Raw genomic sequence first — 26,853 nt, forward strand, 5'->3', positions numbered from 1 at the left:
TTTCTCAGTGAAGTGGAGTCGGGTCTTTTACATCCTCAGTTTTTCATTTCTTCAGATGAGGCCTGGTTCAGCCTATCAGGGTATGTGAACTCACAGAACACGCGCCATTGTGAATCAGAAAATCCCCATGACTACGTCGAAAAGCCGTTGCATAATCTCGAGATTGGTGTGTGATACGCAATGTCTGATATCCCATCGCAACACGATTCTTTCACCAAACTGTTAATGCTAACCGGTATGTCCAGACACTGTTTAATTCATATGTGGATTAACTCACAGAAGATGAACGACTGTACGGATGTTTTCAACAAGACGGTGCAACAATACACACCGCCTTGACAACCTTGTCACGGGTGCGTGAGGTGTTCGGTGAAGAGAGGACGATCACAAGAGGCAGTGCAATCACCTGGCCACCTCGATCACCTGATCTCTTCCTCTGTGATTTTTACCTCTGGGGCAAATTGAATGGTCAGGTGTACTCCAATAATCCTCACACACTAGAAGATCTAGAGGAGAGCACTGAAAACACTATTGTTGCTATCCCTCAGGCATAGCTTCTACGCATGTCTCACAGTTTGACAAATCGAATATAGCACTGCTTCGATGTCAACGGTGGCCATTTCCAGCATCTTCTGAGATATGCATTACCGGGGGGTCAATCCCGCGTCAGTCCTATTGTAAGTATTTTCCGGTTCAGTTTTATTTTGCCCGCCCTCTGGGACGAAAAGTATCTTTCATTGTTTTAATAGTATGTATTTTATACAGGTATGTTATAGTGTTGTATGATGTTATATTTTTGACAGATTAAGTTACATTAAATAAGTCGACAGTAGAAAGTACGGCTTCCTTCTTAACAAATAACACATGTCTCGAAATATAAAATAATCTACATCACATATCTAACTAAAATAGTTCTTAATTAATCCTACACATTTCCTCCCAATATGCACTTGATCTATTGTAAACACTAGATCTCCCCAGCAAAGACAGGCATACCTTTTTCTTGATGACCCTAAAATATTATCGATTTCTGTCGTCACGAGCTCATTGTCTATGGATGAGCGTCTTCTTTCAGAGCTGCGTTTTCGTTGTCAGGCTATGAATTATTTTGCTGAAATGTACCTAGTAACAATGTCATGTTGACTTTGATGACGGAACTTCATGGAGCTCTACTTCGAAACATACAAACATATTTTTTGCACGGCGTTCTCCTTCATGACGCCGGCCCCGGGGTGTAGGGGAAGCGTGCCTTCCTCTCGCCCGGAGGCCCCGGGTTCGATTCCCGGCCAGGTCAGGGATTTATCTCTCGACCTGCCGGCTGGTTCGAGGTCCACTTAGCCTACGTGATTAGAACTGAGGAGCTATCTGATGGTGAGATGGCGACCCCGGTCTCGAAAGCCCAGAATAACGGCCGAGAGGATGCGTTGTGCTGACCAAACGACCCCTCGTCATCTGCACGCCTTCGGGCTGAGCAGCGGTCGCTGGGCAGGCCAAGGCCCTTTCAAGGGCGTTAAGTACCGCGGGGTGTTTTTTTTTTGGTTCTCCTTTACGATCCTTTTTTTGCTAGTGGCTTTACGACGCACCGACACAGATAGGTCTTATGGCGACGATGGGATAGGAAAAGCCTAGGAGTTGGAAGGAAGCAGCCGCCTTAATTAAGTTGCCTGGTGTGAAAATGGGAAATCACAAAAAAACAACTTCAGGGCTGCCGACAGTGGGATTCGAACCCACTATTTCCCGGATGCAAGCTCACAGCCGCGCGCCCCTAACCGCACGGCCAACTCGCCCGGTCCTCCTTCATGATTAGTGCCGTATGAGCAATAACATAGCTCTACAACAAAGACGGAGATACTGTTCTGCTTTAAAAGTAAATTACCCTTCTATTCTAGCACCAAGGACCATTGCAGCCTTCCTCCCTCTCGCCCTTTCTGTCCCGAACCTTCCAAACCCCGTGGTAATAAATGAGTCATCTCAACCAAGGAGGCGCTGGCTTTCTGACCCCAGCTTGGCAGGTTCGATCCCGGCTCGGTCCGGTGGTATTTGAAGGTGCTCAAATACGTCAGCCTCGTATCGGTAGAATTACTGGTACGTGAAAGAACTCCCGCGGGACTAAATGCCAGCACCTCGGCGTCTCCGAAAACCGTAAAAATAGTTAGTGGGACGTCATGCAAATAACATTATTATTATCAATCAACCAACCTATCACTACTGGTCTGCATTTAGGGCAGTCTCCCAGGTGGCAGGTTCCCTATCTGTTGTTTTCCTAGCCTTTTCTTAAATGATTGAAAACAAATTCGAAATTTATTGAACATCACCCTTGGTAAGTTATTCCAATCCCTAACTCCCCTTCCTATAAAGGAATATTTGCCCCAGTTTGTCCTCTTGAATTCCAACTTTATCTTTATTTCAGTCTGGTCTTCATTCTCACATTGTAGAGTGAGTCTGTTGCGAGTGTTGCGGCTGTTGTGCGAGGCAGGTAGCGGTTATTAGTTTAACTCTTTCGCTGCGGAAGTCGACTTTTGTCGACTTACTTTCCTATAGCATTCGCTGCGGTAATCGACTTTCGTCGACTTGGTACTTCCCTGCTATATTTTCCCCGCGCTTCTTTAATAAAGGCTCATTTAATAATACAAACATCTATAGTCATGTATTGACTATGTACTAATCATTGTTTGAAAACGTTGCCGCCAACACTGGACCTATGTTTATCTTTCACCCGCCCGCATATTTGTAACTGCACGCCTACGTCTGCATGAATTAGTTTACGTCAATTCAGTGTCTTAAACCATCGTAAAATGTTTTCCCTTTTTAAGAACAGTGAATTGCTGGAAATGGAATCTGAGAAACGAAATAGTAATGGCTAATAATAATAATGTCGTATGGCCACCGGAGAGGCCTGGTGCGGGTCTTTTTCTCGTAGACGGCCTAATAGGCGACCTGCATGTCTGTGAAGATGAGGGCCCTACCTAGGATGATGTATAATGCTGAATACGTCACACACACCCAGACCCCGAGCCACTGGAATCAACCAATTAAGGTTAAATTCCCCGACCCGGCCGGGAATCGAACCCGGGACTCTCTGGGCCAAAGGCCAGCACGCTAACCATTTAGCCATGGAGCCGGACATAGTAATGACTGGGCTAGCAAAAAGAAAGTTATGTGAATTTTCGGGAAAGTACTGGCAGAGACAAATCTATATAAATAAAATAAGAGTTCTGTCTATACTTTGCTTATGTTCAGATTAAGAGGAAAATTTAATTTTTGAATTTCTATTATGGCTGTATGTATGTATGTATGTATGTATGTATGTATGTATGTATGTATGTATGTATGTATGTATGTATGTATGTATGTATGTATGTATGTATGTATGTATGTATGTATGTATGTATGTATGTATGTATGTATGTAAACTAGGCTCATCACAAGGAAATGGCTGAACAGTTTTAATGAAAAGTGGTATTTAAGGTCAGGGGAGAAGGAACTGTAATGTAGGCTATAAACAATTTTGTTCATGCAGGATGAAAAAGTAGTTTAAGGGAAAGTCTAAAAATTAATTCTCCTCGGGCTGAGTAGCTCAGACGGTTAAGGCGCTGGCTTTCTGTGTCCAAGTCGGCAAGTTCGATCCTGGCTCAGTCCGGTGGTATTGAAGGTGCTCAAATAGGTCAGCACTGTGTCGGTAGATTTACAGGCATGTAAAATAACTCTCGTGGGGAAAAATCCGGCACTTTGGCGTCTCAGTAAACCGTAAAAATAGTTAGCGGGACGTAAAACCAATAACATTATCATTACTAAAGTAATTCTCAAATATCTCCGTTAATACTGGTCCTATCGATAAATGATACTTAAACATATTTTTATAAAATAAATTTGTTGATCTTACGAGCAGTACAAATCTGTTCTACAGCGAATAACTACGGAACCATTTACTATTTTTAATTTGTATTCCGTGTGTTCTACCGTTGTAAATGTTAATCTTAATGAAGAGAGGGGAAATATTAAGTTCTGATATTCCATCCTTCAGAGCCTCTCACCGCTGGATACCGTGGGTCAAATCCCGGTCACTCCATGTGTGATTTGTGCTGGACAAAGCGGAGGCGGGGCAGTTTTTTCTCCGGGTACTCCGGTTTTCCCTGTCATCATTCATTCCACAACACTCTCCATTCTCATTTCATAGCATCTATCAGTCATTAATAAATCACTTTGGGAGTGGCGACCCCATCGTACTAGTAGTCTATATCTGCTTCATTCATTTCATCCCTGACCCGTGTGAATGACTGTAAAACAGATTGTAGGTTTTCATTTTCATTCCATTCTTCATATATTTTTGTCGTGGTAGTAAGGTAAACTCGTGTCCTCACTCGAGTTTGTGCAGCTCTTTCAGGCACATCCCCAACAGACCACATAGCAACCCTACATTTCTGATAGTACCGGGAATCAAACCCAGGCCTCCGAGGACGAGTAGTAAGGTTTTTGGAAATGGCGGGAGTGTAAAGTGTTGAATGTCAGGAAAGGAACGTTAAGAACGACACAAACACCCAGTCCCCAGGCCAGGGATGTTAATCATTTACAATGAAATCCCCTGACCCGGCCGGGAATCGAACCCGGGGTCGGGGGGTGACAGGCGGACGCGTTGTCCCTAGAACGCAGGGCGGACAGTAGTAAGGTTGTCCCGATATTTAGGCCTAATGTATTGTCTGTCCCAAAGCAGGCCATGAGCGAACGTCTGTATGACGCGCGATCTAGGGGTATTTTACCTTACCGAGTTGAAGAACAGTCTCCGCCTGAAGGGAGGAGCTGGAAACTGATAACTTTCTTTCAACGGCGGCCAGTCCAAATAGGGCAGGGAGGATTCGTGGCAGGCATTTACAATTCTACAGCACCGAAGACACACATTGGCGTTCTCTTTCCTAAATATACTTTGAATAAACACCAGTCGATGTATTTAGTTTCTCTGTTATATGGGGGGCGTGATTAGCTCAGTGGTTTTATCCGGCTCCATGGATAAATGGTTAGCGTACTGGCCTTTGGTTCAAGGAGCCCCGGGTTCGATTCCAGGCCGGGTCGGGGAATTTAACCTTAATTGGTTATTTCCACTGGTTCGGGAAGTGGGTGTGTGTATCGTCCTTAAATAGAAAATAAAAGGAATATAAGAAAAGAATGAGAAAAACAAGAAGCGATATCATTAATGGAAAAAAGAAATGTAGTAAAAAAAATATTGGCCTAGCTGCTGGCTTCCCATCCGGAGGGCTAAGGTTCGAATCCCGGTCGATCCTGGGTTGAGAGTTTCATCTCTAAAATCACATGGCGCAGGAAGGGCATCCGTTCTAAACCCCCGGCCAAAACCAAACAAATGAGCTTGGGTGGCTGAAGACAAGTGACTATTCTCTGTTATCTAGACTTGAACCCAACGGTATCCCATTTTCACACCAGGCAAATGCTGGGGCTGTACCCTAATTAAGGCCATAGTCGCTTCTTTCCCACTCCTAGCCATTTCCTATCCCGTCGTCGCCGTAAGACCTATCTGTGTCGGTGTGAAGTAAAGCAAAATTGAAAAAATAAAATAAAAAACAGACTTGAGCCCTCACAGTCTGATGGTGAGCAGCCGCTGCTACTTTCCTTTCTTCAAATCTATCTTTTTTATATAGTTGGCACAGAAGTTACTGGAAACTATATTCTTTTCACTGCCATATTGAACCGAGTTATTAGTTCACATGCTCTCCCAGAGTTGGCATCTTTGTAAAGAACAACATGATGAGAGTTGTACAGTAGTTTCCTTGACAGCCATACTGAACCAAGTCCATATTATAGTAGTGGTATATTACAAAACTTACGATCAATCAAACAGCTAGCGAAAATGAGAAATTATTTTAGATCCTCTAGTGAAGAATATGTTCCTCATTGATCAATAAAATCCTTAGATGAATTCAACCACGGTAATTGGTATTCTTAATAATTAATGTCATTGTAATTTGAAAATATAAGACAGCACGAAATTTATAGTTATCAGTGTGTACTGCCATGTTTAAACTTACATTAACACTAAAATTGAATTTATCATCTACTGAAAACTTGTAGCCTTCACTTTTTCAAATATTGTCAGATGGACTTAGTCCACTACGGTCCTGAACCCCTCATATTCTGATATCTACTGGTACTTCACACACTCTTCCATCATATCATTCAAAGTTTATTCACGAGAAACCTGGCCTTTGACAGACAGACCGCCATATTCATACATCCACTCCAGTGGCGACTCAGATTACTTTTAAAAACATGCAAGGTCTTTAGACCTTTTCGTTCGTTCATTCGTTATTTGTTTACCCTCCAGGGTTGGCTTCTTCCCTCGAACTCAGCGAGGGATCCCACCTCTTTCGCCTCAAGGGCAGTGTTCTGGAGCTTCAGACTCTGGGTCGGGGATACAGCTGGAGAGGATGCCCAGTACCTCGTCCAGGCGGGTTCACCTGCTATGCTGAACAGGGGCCTTACGGGGGGATGGGAAGATTGGAAGGGATAGGCAAGGAAGAGGGAAGGAAGCGGCCGTGGCCTTAAGTTAGGTACCATCACGGCATTTGCCTGGAGGACAAGTGGGAAAACACGGAAAACCACTTCCAGGATGCCTGAGGTGGAATCGAACCCACCTCTACTCAGTTGACCTCCCGAGGCTGAGTGGACCCCGTTCCAGCCCTCATACTACTTTTCCAAATTTTGTGGCAGAGCCGGGAATCGAACCCAGGCCTCCAGGGGTGGCAGCTAATCACACTGATCACTACACCACAGAGGCGGACTAGACCATTTCAATCATGAAATGACCAGCGTTTTGCCCCAGTGTGGCAATGAGCTCGTCAACTGGATTACCACACCTTTCGAAGATCCAGGCGGGTAGTAAGTCGTTGCGACACCATTACAACCCTCCTTTGAAGGAGGAATGCAGATGACTTTTCTCCATTTACCTGAACCACCTACAATAGCTAGGAAACTTACAAAGACAGTCAACCTCCCACTAAATCCTTCCCCTTCTCTGATAAAATCACAAATCGCACGCGTTGTTTTGCAGTCAATTGCTCACAAAAAAAAGTCTCTACTAACTCTTATGACACATTCGTGCTATAAAAACCAACAGTAAACGAATCTAGCTGGGATTACCTTAATTAATGCCACGGTCGCTTCCTTCCCACTCCTAGTCCTTTCCTAATCCATCGTCGCCATGAGTCCTATCTGTGTCTGTGCGAGTAAGGCAAAATTGTAAATCATACACTGACTGACAGAGCAAATGCAACACCAAGAAGGAGTGGTTCGAAAGGGATGAAAGTTGGGGAAAAAACAGAGACGGCACGGACGAATAATTGATGTTTATTTCAAACCGATATGCAGGTTACACAATACGCACAGCATCGACTCAGTAGGATGTAGGACCACCGCGAGCGGCGATGCACGCAGAAACACGTCGAGGTACAGAGTCAATAAGAGTGCGGATGGTGTCCTGAGGGATGGTTCTCCATTCTCTGTCAACCATTTGCCACAGTTGGTCGTCCGTACGAGGCTGGGGCAGAGTTTGCAAACGGCGTCCAATGAGATCCCACACGTGTTCGATTGGTGAGGGATGCGGAGAGTACGCTGGCCACGGAAGCATCTGTACACCTCGTAGAGCCTGTTGGGAGATGCGAGCAGTGTGTGGGCGGGCATTATCCTGCTGAAACAGAGCATTGGGCAGCCCCTGAAGGTACGGGAGTGCCACTGGCCGCAGCACATGCTGCACGTAGCGGTGGGCATTTAACGTGCCTTGAATACGCACTAGAGGTGACGTGGAATCATACGCAATAGCGCCCCAAACCATGATGCCGCGTTGTCTAGCGGTACGGCGCTCCACAGTTACTGCCGGATTTGACCTTTCTCCACGCCGACGCCACACTCGTCTGCGGTGACTATCACTGACAGAACAGAAGCGTGACTCATCGGAGAACACGACGTTCCGCCATTCCCTCATCCAAGTCGCTCTAGCCCGGCACCATGCCAGGCGTGCACGTCTATGCTGTGGAGTCAATGGTAGTCTTCTGAGCGGACGCCGGGAGTGCAGGCCTCCTTCAACCAATCGACGGGAAATTGTTCTGGTCGATATTGGAACAGCCAGGGTGTCTTACACATGCTGAAGAATGGCGGTTGACATGGCGTGCGGGGCTGCCACCGCTTGGCGGCGGATGCGCCGATCCTCGCGTGCTGACGTCACTCGGGCTGCGCCTGGACCCCTCGCACGTGCCACATGTCCCTGCGCCAACCATCTTCGCCACAGGCGCTGCACCGTGGACACATCCCTATGGGTATCGGCTGCGATTTGACGAAGCGACCAACCTGCCCTTCTCAGCCCGATCACCATACCCCTCGTAAAGTCGTCTGTCTGCTGGAAATGCCTCCGTTGACGGCGGCCTGGCATTCGTAGCTATACACGTGTCCTGTGGCACACGACAACACGTTCTATAATGACTGTCGGCTGAGAAATCACGGTACGAAGTGGGTCATTCGCCAACGCCGTGTCCTATTTATCGTTCGCTACATGCGCAGCACAGCGGCGCATTTCACATCATGAGCATACCTCAGTGACGTCAGTCTACCCTGCAATTGGCATAAAGTTCTGACCACTCCTTCTTGGTGTTGCATTTGCTCTGTCAGTCAGTGTAAATAAACGAATCTAAACTGTTCAAACAGCTGATCAGCTTTCAGTCCTACAACACAAAATCAATCACTTAGCACTGCAACTACGATAGAGAAACGTACAGTTATCTCAGATTTATGTCCGGCTCCATGGGTAAATGGTTAGCGCGCTGGCCTTTGGCCACGAGGGTCCCGGGTTCGATTCCGGCAAGGTCGGGAATTTTAACCATAATTGGTTAATTTCGTTGGCACGGGGGCTGGCTGTATGAGTCGTATTCATCATCATTTCATCCTCATCACGTCACGCAGGTCTCCCACGGGAGTCAAAACAAAAGACCTGCATCTGGCTACCCGAATTTGTCCTCAGACACTCCCGGCACTAAAAGCCATACGCCATTTCATTTTTATCTCAGATTTATGAATCACCCTGTCAGGACGTTCCGCGATGTATGCGATTGCTGTTTCACGGCAGGTGGAGAAGCAAATCTAACATCAAATATCTCCTTTCGTAACAGGACTCCAAACTTTTACTTTGCTTATTTGGATGCGAAAGAAACAAACGTTCTGTTCTAACTCAGACAGACGGCGAAAAAATATTATCCTGTCTTTAGGACAACAGACTGCCAACACTAACCTGACAAGATCAGAAGGAGAATTGTCATGTTCTCACACGAGCACAAACACCAGCGACCAGACGTCGTGATGAGGTGTCAGCTATATCTATGAATATGAAGCTAGAACTACTTTGAATTTTGATTAACCTTTTTTTTTTGCTAGGGGCTTTACGTCGCACCGACACAGATAGGTCTTATGGCGACGATGGGATAGGAAAGGCCTAGGAGTCGGAAGGAAGCGGCCGTGGCCTTAATTAAGGTACAGCCCCAGCATTTGCCTGGTGTGAAAATGGGAAACCACGGAAAACCATCTTCAGGGCTGCCGATAGTGGGATTCGAACCTACTATCTCCCGGATGCAAGCTCACAGCCGCGCGCCTCTACGCGCACGGCCAACTCGCCCGGTTTTGATTAACTTAAAGAGGACAGGACACAAGGGAAGGTGAAAATAAGAAGTTAATACACTTTCTTCACAATGTACAGTCCATGGCAAGTAAAACATGGACACTTGTAAAAAAATCTAGGTCATCTGCAATATCTAAAAGAACGTCATGACTCAGCAGCCCGTTAAGGGACTTGGCATGCCAAAACGGCTGCTGCCTAGTCAGATGACGTGCACTTATTAAAGTATCTACTACGTGTTCAGCGTGAAGACATCCTCAGCAGTATTGTTTACCTTTCGTAACACGGCCCACTACCTCTCATATCGCACAGTTCCTCATTTGGTCTCAGGAGCGTAAGTGTATCCCGTTTCATTCCTTAGTATAGAATTGCAATCCCTGATTTTGGACTGGTATTACACCTACAGGGAGTCTCCATGGCTCAAGCGGCAGCACGCCGGCCTCTCGCCGCTGGGTTCTGAGGTTCAAATCCTGGTTACTCAATGTGAGATTTGTGATGGATAAAACGGAGGCAGGACAGGTTTTCCTCCGGATACTCCCTGTCATCTTTCATTCCGGCAACACTCTCTAATAACATTTCATTTCATCTGTCAGTCATTAATCATTGCCCCACAGGAGTGCGACGAGTTTCGGCAGCCGGCACAGTTTCTATTCTCGCCGCTAAATGGAGACTTCATTCATTCCATTCGTGACCCGGTTGAAACTGAAAAAAGACTGAGGATTTTTTATTACACTTACACCTCTTGTGGTTGTCCGGACAGACTTAAGGTTTCAAAGTACGGGAGGACGCACTCAAACCAAAAGTGCAGCCATATCGCCACTAATCCGGATTAGATTTCATGTTAATGTACGATAACTCTCGCGTCCATCGTTAACATCTTCTATTGGTCGCACAACTTTAACACTCATACCTCCGTCTTGTATGATATCTTTCCCTTCCCTAAACTCGACTCCTATGTCCTAACCCACTTCTGACGTGCCTACCTTCGAGTGCTCAACCGCGATCACTCCTCCCTTAACATCTCCTAAGTGATCCACATCCCCCTTCCCTACACTTTATCCAAACTCCTCTACAGCTTTATCGGCCCGTTCCCCCACCATGAAGTGATGATTTACTGTGATCTGTGACGGAACGCCCTCAACCCTATTATCCTCCCATCTCACACACAAATAAAAAAAGAAAATGGACTATATAATCAACATTAACAATTGTTGTGGGAAAACCGTGTATGTAAACAACGTAAATAGACACTTAAAACCAAATATGTATTATGTAGAACATATTGATAGAACTTACATTGTAAATATCCCAAAATGTATATGTATTATGAATAAAGATGTAAAACGTGCAGAATAAAAAAAAAAGAACAAATACGACGAGCCAATAGGCTAAACCCCTTCTACGTCCCCATTTCTTCATATCCCTTACCCAACTCCTAAATCACACATTACAGCTTTAACCCGCCTGAATCTCCTGGCCAATGAGAAGGCGTTACGTTCTAGGTGGACCGCCTCCCCCTTCAGGGGAGGAATGAAAACTTGCTTTTTAAAAACCTTAACATGAAAGACGAGTGCTGAACCATCCGTGCTTCCCTACCTGGCTTGAAGATAACTGTCATCTAAACCCTCATGGATCTGTGAGAGTTGTGACAACAACAGCCCTTCGTTTCGTATTTCTGGGATGTTTTCAGGAACTCAGTATCGCCTCTAACGTCGCCGTATGGACTAGAAAAAATAGAGAGCTGACCGAGCGAGTGGCTGCATGGTTTGGTTCACGTAGGTGTCAGCTTGCATTCGGGAAATAGTGGGTTCTAATCCCGCTGTCGGCAGCTCTGAAGATGATTTTCCGTGGTGTCCCATTTACATATTGGTCATATGCTGGGGCTGTAACTTGATGAAGGCCACGGTCGATTTCTTCCCACTCCTAGCTCTTTCCTGTCCCATCGTTGCCATAAGGCCTGTCTATGTCTGTGCGTCGTAAAGCAAGTTGTAAAAAATAGGAAAGAAAGTAAGAGTGCTGAGAAGAGAAGAGAAGAGAAGAGAAGAGAAGAGAAGAGAAGAGAAGAGAAGAGAAGAGAAGAGAAGCGAAGAGAGAAGAAGAGTGAAGAGAAGAGAACTTAGTAGAAGAATGAAGAGAAGACGACGGGGAAGAAAAAGAGAGAAGAATAGCGGAGAGGAAAAACGAGAAGACAAGTAAATCAAGAGAAGAGAAGAGAGAAGAGAAGAGAACTTAGTAGAAGAATGAAGAAAAGATGACATGGAAGAAGAAGAAGTAGAAGATAGAAGAATAGCGGAGAGGAAAAACGAGAAGACAAGTAAATCAAGAGAAGAGAAGAGAAGAGAAGAGAAGAGAAGAGAAGAGAAGAGAAGAGAAGAGCAGTGGAGGAGGAAAGTGATGTGAAGAAGTGAAGTGAAAGAAATGGAAAAGGTGAAGAGAAGTGAAAAATGTGAACTAAAATGAAGAGAAGAGCAGTGGAGAGGAAGAAAGAGAAGTGAAGGGAAGATAAAAGAAGAGAATAGAAAAGTGGTGAAGAGAAAAGAGAAGAACAGTGAAGAGGGAAATGAGAAAAAGAAAAGAGAAGAAACCGAGTAAGTGGCTGCGCGGATTAGGTCACGTAGCTATCAACTTGCATTCAGGAGGTAGTGGTTCGAAACCCGAATGTAGGCAGCCCCGAAGATGGTTTTTTCTTTTTACAAGTTTTTTTAACGTCGCACCAACACAGATAGGTCTTATGGCGACGATGGGACAGGTAAGGGATGGGAGTGGGAAGGAAGCGGCGATGGCCTTAATTAAGGTACAGCCCCAGCATTTGCCTGGTGTGAAAATGGAAAACCACGGAAAACCATCTTCAGGGCTGCCGACAGTGGATTTCGAACCCAATATCTCCCGAATACTGGATACCTGATAGCGACGGCAGCTATCGATCTCGGTAAGATGCTTTTCCGTGGTTTCCCATTTTACATCAGGCACCTTAATAAGGCCATGGTCGCTTCCATCTCTTTCCTATCCCATCACCTACCTATCTTTGTTGGTGCGACGTAAAATAAATTGAAAAAAAAAAGAGAACGTATTTTTAGCTCCTCTACGAGTGATATTCCGTGCTTTCTCACTCCAGCTACAGAAGAAAGCTGGGATAGTTTCTAGAATAAAGTCCACATAACTGCTTTAAAATTATTAATACATTAAATAATACTGCAGAATAGTCTATGTAGAAAATTATATGCACCACTTCTTCCGATTTCTAATTTTTTAAAAGACGTTGGGTAGTTAGGCGTACGTTTCTAGAAAGAATTAAAGGTAGGAGACAAAAATATATGATCTACATTCCTTTTTATGAATATATAATGTAATTCAGATATTGTGTTGGTAATGAAAATTTACAATTTTATGACTGTTTAACATGGTACTTTAAATAGAGAGATATTATAAAATGCCATCTGGTGCGAAAATGTACGTACCAAAGTAAAGCATATGAAGTGTAGATAAATGTTACTCCTCCAGAAGGCGATTAGGAAGGACTGGCAAGTTGTCAGGAATCAGCTATTGCCAGGAGTACCCACAGTGGACAAACCAACAGCTATTTTTAAGACGCCTGTCTCGAGACAGGGAGTGAAAAGAATTCTGTCCAGCGATGCTTAAAGTGAACTGACATTTGTATCGGAAATAAATTAGAATTTAGGAGTGCAAAGCAGCTTCATTAGCTATGGAACAGCTTTCCTAAAATCAACCATTAACTTTTAACACTGGTAAGAGAGAGAAAGGTAATTTGTTGTAAAAATGAAACCATCACCTTCTTGTAATTTACAGGCAGCTAACAATGGACAAAGTGAAACATACCAATAAAATGAATGAAATATATGAATAAATCTATTTCGGGGTATTCCAGGTTTTTTATTTGGGTCACTAGAACCATTCTGGCTTATTTGAGGGTGTTCCCTCCTGAGGCCACTAATTTTTTTCAGTTTATGATTTCAGCCCGGAATAAACTTGGATTACGAAGCGAGTTGGCCGCAGCTGTGAGCTTTCATTCAGGAGATAGTGAGTTCGAACCCCCCTGTCGCCAGCCCTGAAGATCGTTTTTCGTGGTTTCCCATTTTTACGCCAGGCAAATGCTGGGGCTGTACCTTAATTTAGGCTACAGCCGCTTCCTCTCTAGTCCTAGCCCTTTCCTGTCCCATAGTCGACATAAGATCTATCTGTGTCTCTTCGACGTAAAGCAAAATCGTTATGTTACTTAACTTCAGAGAACTCTCGTTTCCACTATTTCAACAAGGCCTGGTGAGACTATTTATGTGCTTCGAATTGAGAAAATTCGTTTCGGTCTGGGAGGGGAGTGGGGTGTGATAGCCGAGAGGTATAGTCAATGGCTTCCCACCTAGGCAGTCGCGGTTCGAATCCCAGCCAATACAGGTGGAAATTTTGGAAATGAGAATTCACCTCCCTGTGGTTAGAATTCCTCTTGAAACTGGATGCGTATGGCTATTGGTAGCTCTAACTTGCTCTCTCTGTTCAATTTGTCTATCCCTAATCCATCTACACGCCCAAAACATGTTACTTTCTACTGCTCTAGATCAAGAACCCAACAACATAGTAATTCACCAGTGTTAAACTCAATGAAAATATGTAATAAATATAGCAATGAGTACAGACTAGATATATTTGCAACTACATACACATCCATAGTAAAACAATGTAAACAAATAAATTCTTTCCTGTTCTAAGTTAAAATCCCACTTTGCTGACTCCTGTTGTTAAGCTCATAACTTTAGTTATATTTCTAATTTCTAGTTATACCATCTACCTCATCATCATTATTATATTCGATAACATCACTACCATAATGTACAATAACAGTACTAATGCAGCTTTAAAGCAGTTCGTAAATCATTTTAATTGTAATAGTTTAAATACCTTGTTATACTATGTGCATATGCAACTTACTGAATATTGGTAATTGTACCGGGCGGTACACCTCTACGACGCAAGTTCAAATCTTGCGCCAATTGAAACTTCTCTACTGGAGAAACCCGGAACTTTACCACCGAACTAACTCTACTGGTTATCAGAAGATGTCACTGTGTGGTTTTGATTTGCTTTAGTTTCTCATTGATCAAGAAGTGTGGACTTTCTCTAACAGATGTCTCTACCAAAAACTATGGTAATACACTCTGGTGCAATGGAATGAACTCTCTTGAAGAAATGTTGTATTCATAAGTTTGGTCTTTACTAAATTTTGTTCTGTGGTTTGTGGTAATATTAACCATTTCTTTCCGCCTGTTTTGCATTTAACCAATCAGTAATTTCTGTAATTAATTTTCCTCCAATCATAGCTTTCTTCTTCAAATTTCCGTGTGTCTACCAATAAAAATTGAGGGGGTGTGTCTACTCATTCTTGAAAGGTCTCGAATTTTCCACGAGGGTATAAAAACTGCTGATTTTCTTGTCTCCGGGTCACTCGTATAACATCTAACTTTGTGTGTGAATATGTAGCAGGGGGCGGGAAGCGCCTCGTTCTTCAGACAGCAGTTCTTCAACAAGGTAATGGCCTTTTAACATCTTTATTTCTTACTAGCTCAGCAGTCTAACTCTCGGGGAGGGTTCGAAACCTTTAATACGTAACCCATCTCTTTACAATGTAAATTCCTTTTCAGTCTAGGTAAAAACTACAAATCCCTTTTACTTGTAAAGCGGGGATAGAGAGTGCTTTACCCTCTCGAGCTCCCCTTCATTTTGAAATTGAGGTGACTACGTTTTCATAACCGTTCTTCTCTTCCTTAATGTATTAAAGTTTTCTCATACGAGTCACCTCCCTAGCTTGGGATTAGCCCCTGTGTATCGGCCTAGAGCCATTTAGGTTTTAAAATGTGTATGTAGGAGTGCAAGTTCACGCCTCCAGTCCTTTCTGTACTTTGGGCCAGTAACTTAACCTGATGTTTTGTTTTCTTCATGCGAAGGCCCTGTAGGTTGGGTATTAAATACCCCTGTTTCTTTGTGTGCCTTGAGGGCAGATAAAAGATAAGTTTGTTGTGGCCTTTAATAGGCTTGTAAAATTGAGAGCAGGTCCGCTCTTTCTGGTATTATTAAGCGGGAGCAAGAGCTCCATGTAATTAAGGGTTTTCTACCCTTTGGTGAATTGTGGTTGTGAGCTGAGAGCTCAGAAATTATACTTGGGGCTCGAAGCCCAGATCTTGTAATAATCCCCTAACACTTGTGATTTCTTTGTACCTGATTTTGGCTTGTTGTTGACTTGTTACTTGGTGAGTTTTGAAAGTCTATTTGAAAATTGTTAAGTTTTGCAAATATAACCTTTATTGAAAATTTAATTAATCTTTCGGACTTGTAGTTAGACCCATTCCAGCCCGCACCTTCTTTCACCTCTGACTTCCACGGATAACTCCGTAACAGTAATATTATGTTACTGAAGAAAAGTGTATGTTTATTTCATTTATGACTTTATTTTACAAGGACTTTCATAAGAGATATTATAATTTTAATTTAACATTTGTCTTTATCTAATGTAATTATATATGTGTATGTGTTTCACATCATTAGGTTTGTACCTGTCTGAAGCACAATAAATAAAATAAATAAATGAAATAAATAAATGACCATAAGAGCAATAGTCACGTAAAACAAACTTGTTTCGTTCAGATATTGCAGTTGCTTTGATAATAAATAGCTGACTAGGGGTAGCGTGCCTGCTTCTCATCCTGAAGCCCCGGGTTCGACTCCCGGCCGGATCAGGGATTTGACTTGGATCTAAGGGATGGTTCGAAGTCTACTTACACTATGTGATTACAATTGAGGAGCTTTGACGGTGAGATCGCGGCCCCTAAGAATATATGCCGAGGAGATACGTCGCACTCTCCATGCATCACCTCGTAATCTGCAGGCCTTCAGGCTGAGCAGCGGTCGCTTAGTAGTCCAACGCCCATGCGCTGTAGTACCATCAAATTGCATATTGAAAACTATAAAATGGTTTATCCCACATCCACATGTACATTCAGCTTCAGATCAGCGTGAGCGTACGTTCAGATTCTCAATGCTTATGATTCAATATTAAACTTGGTGAACGTAAAGAATTTGTATGCGTTAGAGTAACATGTTCTACATCGAATTATTCTATAATTAATATTTCTTCATGTATCTTCTTCCTGTTATTCTGTTTACCTTCCAGGGTTGGTTTTTTCCCTCGGACTCAGCGAGGGATCCCACCTCTATCGCCTCAAGGGCAGTGTCCTGGAGCTTCAGACTCTGTGTCGGGGGATACAACTGGGTAGGATGACCAGTACCTCGCCCAGGCTGCCTCATCTGCTATGGTGAACAGGGGCCTTACAGGGGGATGGGAAGATTGGAAGGGATAGACAAGGAAGAGGGGAGGAAGCGGCCGTGGCCTTAAGTTAGGTACCATCCCGGCATTTGCCTGGAGGAGAAGTGGGAAACCACGGAAAACCACTTCCAGGATGAATGAGGTGGGAATCGAACACACCTCTACTCATTTGACCTCCCGAGGCTGAGTGGACCCCGTTACAGCCCTCGTACCACTTTTCAAATTTCGTGGCAGAGCCGGGAATTGAACCCGGGCCTCCGGGGGTGGCAGCTAATCACACTAACCACTACACCACAGAGGCGGTCTTCCTCATGTAAAATGAATATAATTCCCCCTTCTCAAGGGTAGTTGGACAGAAATGAGCACGCGCGAAGCAACCGGCCAGCGCAGTGTACGGCCAGCAATCAATAACGAATGTAATCCTGTTAGGACATTTCTAAATGTCAGCTTGAATGCATTCACTGCTGGTAGTTGATTATTCTGCTGTGTTCTTTACTGCGAACTCTTTTTGTGTGTTTCAAATACAACATTAACATGTAAGATTTGAATGCAGGTATACAGAATTAAGCTACAAAAGAATAGATGAATCTAACTGTGAAGAGACGAGGGATGTGATGAGATAATATTTGCGGTTCTAAATATTCTAGCGCTGTATGTACTGAGGTAACATTAACCAGTCATTCTTACATGGACACAATTCATAACGCTTCTTGAAATATGAACTCTGCTGCTATTTGTAGTATCAGTTAACTAACTTGAGTTATATCAGGAACGAAAAGGATTTACGCCTTCATAAAAGAATCTGGAGATTTTATTTAACTTACTATATAATTTGTCTTCCTATTTTCACAAAGTTGATATAATCACTGAAATGTCTCTGAAAACATATGTGTGAATCATACTTTAATTCTTACCGTTTAATTCATAATTTTATACCTGGATAAATTTTAAGATATTTTTAATAAAAGAGATGCAGAAAGAAAAAATATATATTCATCAGCCATGAAAAACTGGAGAAATTCAGAAACATAGTTTAATAAAGTACCACTAACATAAAGGGTGGACTCACTCGTAATAGACTGTGCAGGAATACTGTTATTTTTCTTATGAAAATAGCCTCTTTCTCAAACTAAAACAGAAATTGGCATTATGCAGTCGTCAATAATTGGTGAAAACAAGTGTGCAGATTTCAGGAGATAGAAAAGAAAAGAAGAGAAGAGGTGAAGAAAAACTGAAACGAGCTATCTTGTTCTGTACCGCAATCAGTCACTAGTCATCTGCATTTAGGGCAGTCGCCCAGGTGGCAGATAACCTATCTGTTGTTTTACTAGCATTTTCTTGAATGATTTCCAAGAAATTGGAAATTTATTGAACATCTGCCTTAGTAAGTTATTTCAATCCCTAACTCCCCTTATTCTTATTCTTCTTGTTTATTTATTTACCCTCCAGGTCGGTTTTTCCCTCGTACTAAGCGAGGGATCCCACCTCTACCGCCTCAAGGGCAGTGTCCTGGAGCGCGAGACTTTGGGTCGGGGTTACAACGAGAAAGGAGGATCAGTACCTCATCCAGGCGGCCTCACCTGCTATGATGAACAGGAGCCTGGTGGGCGAGATGGGAAGATTGGAAGGAATAGGGAATGAAGAAAAGAAGCGGCCGTGGCCGGAAGTTAGGGACCATCCCGACATTGGCCTAAAGGAGAAGTGGGAAACAACGGAAAACCACTTCCAGGATGGCTGAGGTGGGTATCGAATCCACCTTCTCTCAGTTGACCTCCCGAGGCTGAGTGGACCCCGTACCAGCCCTCGTACCACTTTTCAAATTTCGTGGCAGAGCCGTGAATCGAACCTGGGCCTCCGCGGGTGGAAGCTAATCACACTAACCACTACACCACAGAGGCGGACCAACTCCCTTTCCTATAAATGTATATTTGCCCCAATTTGTCTCCTTGAATTCCAACTTTGCGATATTTCCTACTTTTAAAAACACCATTCAAAGTTATTCGTCTACTAATGTCACCGAGCTCGATAGCTGCAGTCGCTTAAGTGCGGCCAGTATCCAGTAATCGGGAGATAGTGGGTTCGAGCCCCATTGTCGGCAGCCCTGAAGATGGTTGTCCGTGGTTTCCCATTTTCACACCAAGCAAATGCCGGGGCTGTACCTTAATTAAGGCCACGGCCGATTCCTTCCAGTTCCTAGGCCTTTCCTATCCCATCGTCGCCATAAGACATATCTGTGGTATCTGTGTCGGTGCGACGTAAAGCAAATAGAAAAAAAAATAGCTTCTACTAATGTCAGTCTACGCCATCTCTCCACTGACAGCTCGGAACATACCACTTATACGAGCAGCTCGTCTTCTTTCCCTCAAATTTTCCCAGCCCAAACTTTGCAACATTTTTGTGACACTACTCTTTTGTCGCAAATCACCCAGAACAAATCGAGCAGCTTTTCTTTGGATTTGTTCCATTTCCTGAATCAAGTAATCCTGGTGAGGGTCCCATACACTGGAACCATACTCTACTTGGGGTCTTACCAGAGATTTGTATGCCCTCTCCTTTGCATCCTTACTACAACCCCTAAACACCCTCATAACCATGTGCAGAGATCTGTACCCTTTATTTACAATCCCATTTATGTGAGGCCATAACAGGTACAACTCTGTCTGGAATGTCAAAATTATTGCACACATCATTTTTATAAGTTATGCCAATATTGTGAAGCACAGCACAAGCAGCTATTACACGAGTTGTTGTTCTCAGATTGGTATTCAGTTTTTTTGAAAGGCAAGAGAATTTTCTTTTCCATACACCAAATAAACGTTCCACAATATTTCTGGTCCTTATATGGGCACGGTTGTACTTGTTTTCAGCCTCATTTTGTGTGTGAAGTACTGGTGTAAAAAGATATTGTTTCTGGGCATAACCATTGTCACCCAAAAGAATTCCACTTAACCTCCTTTCCTCGAATGCAGTCATAAGAGCACTGTTTTCAAAAATCCTGTTGTCATGTGCTTGTCCAGGCCAACGAATTACAATATTCAATATTTCCATTTTTGAACCACACACAACTTGTACATTTAAAGACATCCAACCTTTCCGATTCCTATAAACTTCAGCAGTAGGACCACCTGGACTCCTAACAGGAATGTGTGTGCAGTCAATACACTCCATAACGTCGGGAAAACCAGCTATTTCATAAAATACCCTTTTGTTGTGGTTAATAGCTTCCTGGATTGATGGAAATTTTACATATTTTCCCAGATGTCTGGCTAAGCATTCTGATACCTCAGCAATGATTCTACTGACAGAGGGCTGGCTAATACATTGGAGATCTTCACATACGATCTGAAATAATAAAAATAATGTTGTGTCTTAACTGTTACTTACAAAATTGGCAGAGATTACCTACGTATTCATATTTTTTTAAATTGAGTTTTTAGCTTATATCAGTTATTTTATTTCAACCATTAGTAACCTATTAAATAGCACAATAGATGTAATTGGTCTCAGAGCAAAGAATTACACTGGAGGGTGTTGGTGGTGGTGATTATTGTTTAAGAAGTACAATCAGGCAATCGTCCTATATTAACATTAATCAGAGGGGAAAATGGAAGGGATACAACACTTCGAAAAATGAAGATATCGACCGAAAAAAGACAAGGGCCACGAAAGGCGTGAAAATCAAAGATTCTCTTGGCCTCGCATACCTAACACCGTCAGGATCAGGAACGAACGAGAGTTGACCAAGGGAGGTCGGATAGAATAGATAAGAGTGAGGAGCGTGGCACAACTAAGTGGAAGCCATGCCAGTACCCACCTAAAGGTCCCGTGGTCGCCAACCGACGCTCCCAAGAGCCTTGGGGTCCCCTTTAGTTACCTCTTACGACAGGCAGGGGATACCGTATGTGCAATTCTACCACCCACAGCGAGGTATACGTTGTCGGTATGTACATTATGGAATGTGCGAGTAAAACTAAAGTATGATTGAGAAGTTATGGTTGTCTATGTGTACTTCAAAACGTCTGCAGTAATAATAATTAGGGACCAAATACAAAAAAGAAATCTAAATTGCTCTTAAACAATAATCACCACCACCATCACCTTACTTATTGAATATTAGTAGTAATAGTGTTACTTGCCTGCATACTGCCAGTTTCATAAAATCTTAGAGCAGTCAATAATTTGATAGGTACTGGCAATGGCAGTCCTCTGCTGTTACGATATCCAACATGTTCAGGCATCACCAGCGGCATTACAATGTTATGTACACATTCTTTAGAGAATCTATATCGTATTTTGAATTCACGGTCTGTGAGAGTATCGAAGGGATTTTCATCATTTCTCACATATATCCGTGGTACCAGCAAATTATCTTCGTACACGTAATCCATGAATTGGTGGAAATCATCGTCTTCGAAATCCATTTCAATCCTAATCGTACTGAACAGATGTTATTTAGGCAAGCTGTACCAAGAAAGTGAGGTGTAAGGTTGGTCTCTAGCTGTCTTGAATCTCACTAACTTTTGGCTAGATTAACACTTAAGTGTAAGTTAAGTTTGATCTCTGAATACAAACTCAGGCTTTCCTACACGTGAAAGTAAGATGTAAGTGAAAGTTAAATTGAAGTGATGTCTCTGAATACGGCCCATTTAAGACTTAGAATGGCTTCGCGCGTGCCTCTTCACCTCCTAAATCCAAAGTGTTCTTCTGAAATATTGTCATCTATCTTTCTCTCTCTAGCCTATCGTAGATAATTCGAGTTACGATTTTAGAAGCATTAGAGAAGAGGCTCACCGTTCTATGATCTTCACACATCTGTGCTCTATGCTTTTTTTGGGACAGGAATAAAGATAATTTGCACAGAAAATCTGTTGGTATTCCTCCTGTTATGTACCATTTAATGACTTGTAAAGAATGTCCTTCGCTTTATCTCCTAGGGACCATAAGATCTCTGCAGGGATTTAATTTGGTCCTGAAGCCTTTCTGTGTCTTAATCTTTGAGAGCCTTATCAAATTATTCTCTGAGTATTGGTGATAGTCATTGCAATACAATTTTATTTACAAGTGGCCAAGTGGATTCAGTTACAAACCTCCCCAAAGTGTGTATATGGAGTGAGAGCATATGGCGTTATTGATAGTGATTCGTCCGTCGGATGAGGACGTTAACGCTTGAGTAGACCCCTTGATGCTATTGGACAGGATTAGGCTATGTGCCGGCACTGGGTTTTACCCTCTCCCTGTCTTCTATCATAATGTCACGCCATTCATTTCATTTCGTTTATTCCCTTGATGAGGCTCACGTCAGGAAGGGCATCTGGTCGTAAAACCTCGGTATGAAGATTCATCTCACTTCCTGCTCGAACCCGTAGACAAACGGGTCAAGGGTTGAAAACAAACACAAGAATGTAGCTTTATTGTATAGACTCGTCACATCAAATTCTGAGTTGAAGTTGTAAGTAGTATCTGTTCTTGAAGGAATATTTGTATTGAATAACGAGGATAGGAATCCAAAGAAATATCAGTGGCGTCGAGGAATAAACTACTCCAGCCATTACCACGATGTGAAATGCAGAAGCTACTTTAAAATGGCCAAGTTTAATATTCAAACCCAAACTCCGTGTAGGTAATTATTCTACTAACTGACTAGTACTTTAACGAATTAAGTTAATCTAGTCCGCTGTAGTTGTTTAGTAAATTCTTTCGAACTCTGTGGTCCGAGTTCGATTCCAGACTATGCCACGAATTTAAGACTTGTTGAACGCACAGGAGTGAGATGCACTTTGCCTCAGATACCACAACTAGGAAGAAAAAAGTCAGAAACCTACTCTTGTTCACCCTAGAAGTGGCTACCTATCAACAACTCCAGGTTGTAAGCTGTAATTGCAACTACTGTTCGTATAATCGTTCAATATACCTCTATACATCTTGCAGGACATTAACAGTATATAGAGTTTTCGCCTGAAGGCTGGTCTGAACCCAAACAGTTCCGCTAACAGTTATCACAGAAAGCTCAGGCGTCACTGAAAGGGATATGGAATGGAGTAGGATTCACTATTTTTTTAAATTTTAACTTATAGTATTACTGGGCGGTGCTGACTATGTGAAAAATCAGACGGAGCTCATAGTTGCTACTGGTGGTAAGTTATCGTTTGAAAAAACAAACAAACATATAGACCAGGATAGTACACGTTCTTCCATGCATCCCATGCAATTAAAGCGTTTCTGTTGCAGTCGTTAAGTTGTAATTTCATCGCTCGTGGTGGCAGTAGAATTCACCCGTGGAAATAGCGGGATGAGAATACGGGAGAAGGATTTTGAGTAGCCACAACTGCTGGCTGTTGGTAGATGTTTATGAAATGACAGTTGCATTTTTTTTATTTTTTTTTTGCAGCAACTTCATGTAAGTTATATAATTAATTATTAAGGTTTGTTCTGTTCAAGAAGGCGTTCTCTACCGTATTCCGCACATACTTTATGTTGCAATCCCGTATACTACTTGATGGTGTGTTGCACCTAGGAAATCATATCCTGGTACTTCACCTCTTGATTGTCTGACTCGTTGGCTGAACGGTCAGCGTACTGGCATTCGGTTCAGAGGGTCCCGGGTTCGATTCCCGGCCGGGTCGGGGATTTTAACCTCCATTGGTTAATTCCAATGGCACGGGGGCTGGGTGTATGTGTTGTCTTCATCATCATTTCATCCTCACCACGACGCGCAGGTTACCTACGGGTGTCAAATAGAGAGACCTGCACCTGGCGAGCCGAACCCGTCCTGGGATATCCAGGCACTAAAAGCCATATGACATTTCATTTTTTACCTCTTGATTTTCATCATCTGCATGTGTTTAGTGGGTAACGGCCACATCAGTATTATTTTTACGACAGATTTTTGATAGGTACTAAAATTTGTATCTACTATTGTTATGTTAATGCTAGTGATAGATCCAAGACTTCTGGATCTTTGGTTCGCACAAGAACCGTTGTCAGCAGTAGTAGCCATTATTCAGTGTGCTGGGAGATAGCAAGGATTATCTAGCAGCCAATGTTGCTGCTTCCTTAGTACAACCCAGAAATCATGTGTGGGATACACAAAGATCAAACGTTCAGATGTGAATCAACAGGATCCCCCACTTCGTATGCATTTCAGGTGTTATAAAGCATCTTTAAAATGTGACCAAAATCCCAAACAAGAAGTATTTTGGGCACATGTGGGTTAAAACAACATTCACTACTTGACTCGATTATTACTCTAGATTCTAGATGAAGCCTGCACAACTAGGGTGCACTAGGGCAGCAGTAAGTCATGCTTACTGTGCGGGACTCACCGCGCAAGTTAGTTGATGCTAAGTGCATGGAGCAAACACTGGTCGGCCTTTACGTCGTAGATCTCCAATATAATATTTAACGTAACGAACATTTCAACAATACATTGAACAATATTAAAAATGATGAACATATATTTAAACAACGATGAATCTGTTACAAGCCAAAGAATGAATAAAACGCTACATGGCATGCAATTTAAATACTGTACTGACATATTTATCATCTTTATTTGGGGCAGCTTCAAGACCTCTGGCACTTCCTTTTCTTTTTGGATGAGTTTTTCAATGTTTGAAGTCGGGTTCTGCGCACTGGTTAGTCTCAGACAGTTGCACGAGTGAGAAAACATTGCTTTAATAACTCTGTTAATTTATATGAGTCATGCGGCTACCCCAGTGTCTTATGAGATGTATTTGTTGTTGTCGTCGGGGACTTCTATGAGCCATGTATATATCCCAGCCTGATGAGATGAGCTTGTTGTTCTACTAGGGAAGTTCGATGACTCATTTAATAAACCCGAGCGTTTGTTTATTTCTTGGGACCAAGTATGAGTTCAGGGCATAGTCTTGACGAGAGCATCACTCATGATTGGCTGGCAAGGACCAATCCAGACGTATTATCTGAGAGGAAGGGGAATGCTGATGTTTATAAAGGTTGATCAAACGGCGGGAACCAGAGAATCACTACGGAAGAGAACCACAACTGACACACTGTACGGGAAGGAAGTGGTGCTGATACACCGTACTGGAGTGACACGCCTGCAATGGACTGGACTTCAAACGTTCGTGGAGCGTAGTCTTGTTATGTTCGTGGAAAGTGGCTGATTGTGGAGTGCTTGCGCATTAAGTATTGTAGCACTTGTGGCGGCCTGGCATTATATGTTGGTGAAAGCTATCTCAGACTTTCCATAATTTATGTCCAGGATCGATAAGCGTGTGTTACTTAAATGTATATATCTTTACAACAAGTGTTAAAGTCTGTGAACACAGTATTACGAGGTACAGTATCTGTGTGATGTTAGAAGTGCTGATTATGAGAATTGGCAAGTAGTCCTGATACAGAGACAATGAAGGGTATTTATCTACATACACTGACTGACAGAGCAAATGCAACACCAAGAAGGAGTGGTCAGAACTTTATGCCAATTGCAGGGTAGACTGACGTCACTGAGGTATGCTCATGATGTGAAATGAGCCGCTGTGCTGCGCACGTAGCGAACGATAAATGGGACACGGCGTTGGCGAATGGCCCACTTCGTACCGTGATTTCTCAGCCGACAGTCATTGTAGAACGTGTTGTCGTGTGCTACAGGACACGTGTATAGCTAAGAATGCCAGGCCGCCGTCAACGGAGGCATTTCCAGCAGACAGACGACTTTACGAGGGGTATGGTGATCGGGCTGAGAAGGGCAGGTTGGTCGCTTCGTCAAATCGCAGCCGATACCCATAGGGATGTGTCCACGGTGCAGCGCCTGTGGCGAAGATGGTTGGCGCAGGGACATGTGGCACGTGCGGGGGGTCCAGGCGCAGCCCGAGTGACGTCAGCACGCGAAGATCGGCGCATCCGCCGCCAAGCGGTGGCAGCCCCGCACGCCACGTCAACCGCCATTCTTCAGCATGTGCAGAACAATTTCCCGTCGATTGGTTGAAGGAGGCCTGCACTCCCGGCGTCCGCTCAGAAGACTACCATTGACTCCACAGCATAGACGTGCACGCCTGGCATGGTGCCGGGCTAGAGCGACTTGGATGAGGGAATGGCGGAACGTCGTGTTCTCCGATGAGTCACGCTTCTGTTCTGTCAGTGATAGTCACCGCAGACGAGTGTGGCGTCGGCGTGGAGAAAGGTCAAATCCGGCAGTAACTGTGGAGCGTCCTACCGCTAGACAACGCGGCATCATGGTTTGGGGCGCTATTGCGTATGATTCCACGTCACCTCTAGTGCGTATTCAAGGCACGTTAAATGCCCACCGCTACGTGCAGCATGTGCTGCGGCCAGTGGCACTCCCGTACCTTCAGGGGCTGCCCAATGCTCTGTTTCAGCAGGATAATGCCCGCCCACACACTGCTCGCATCTCCCAACAGGCTCTACGAGGTGTACAGATGCTTCCGTGGCCAGCGTACTCTCCGCATCTCTCACCAATCGAACACGTGTGGGATCTCATTGGACGCCGTTTGCAAACTCTGCCCCAGCCTCGTACGGACGACCAACTGTGGCAAATGGTTGACAGAGAATGGAGAACCATCCCTCAGGACACCATCCGCACTCTTATTGACTCTGTACCTCGACGTGTTTCTGCGTGCATCGCCGCTCGCGGTGGTCCTACATCCTACTGAGTCGATGCCGTGCGCATTGTGTAACCTGCATATCGGTTTGAAATAAACATCAATTATTCGTCCGTGCCGTCTCTGTTTTTTCCCCAACTTTCATCCCTTTCGAACCACTCCTTCTTGGTGTTGCATTTGCTCTGTCAGTCAGTGTATATGTACAATGTTCATCGGACTATCTACAAATGGTAGCTTAGTTCTCGCTTTCGTTTTCC

The sequence above is a fragment of the Anabrus simplex genome, chromosome 1, assembly GCF_040414725.1.
Source record: "Anabrus simplex isolate iqAnaSimp1 chromosome 1, ASM4041472v1, whole genome shotgun sequence".
Lineage (NCBI taxonomy): Eukaryota > Metazoa > Arthropoda > Insecta > Orthoptera > Tettigoniidae > Anabrus > Anabrus simplex.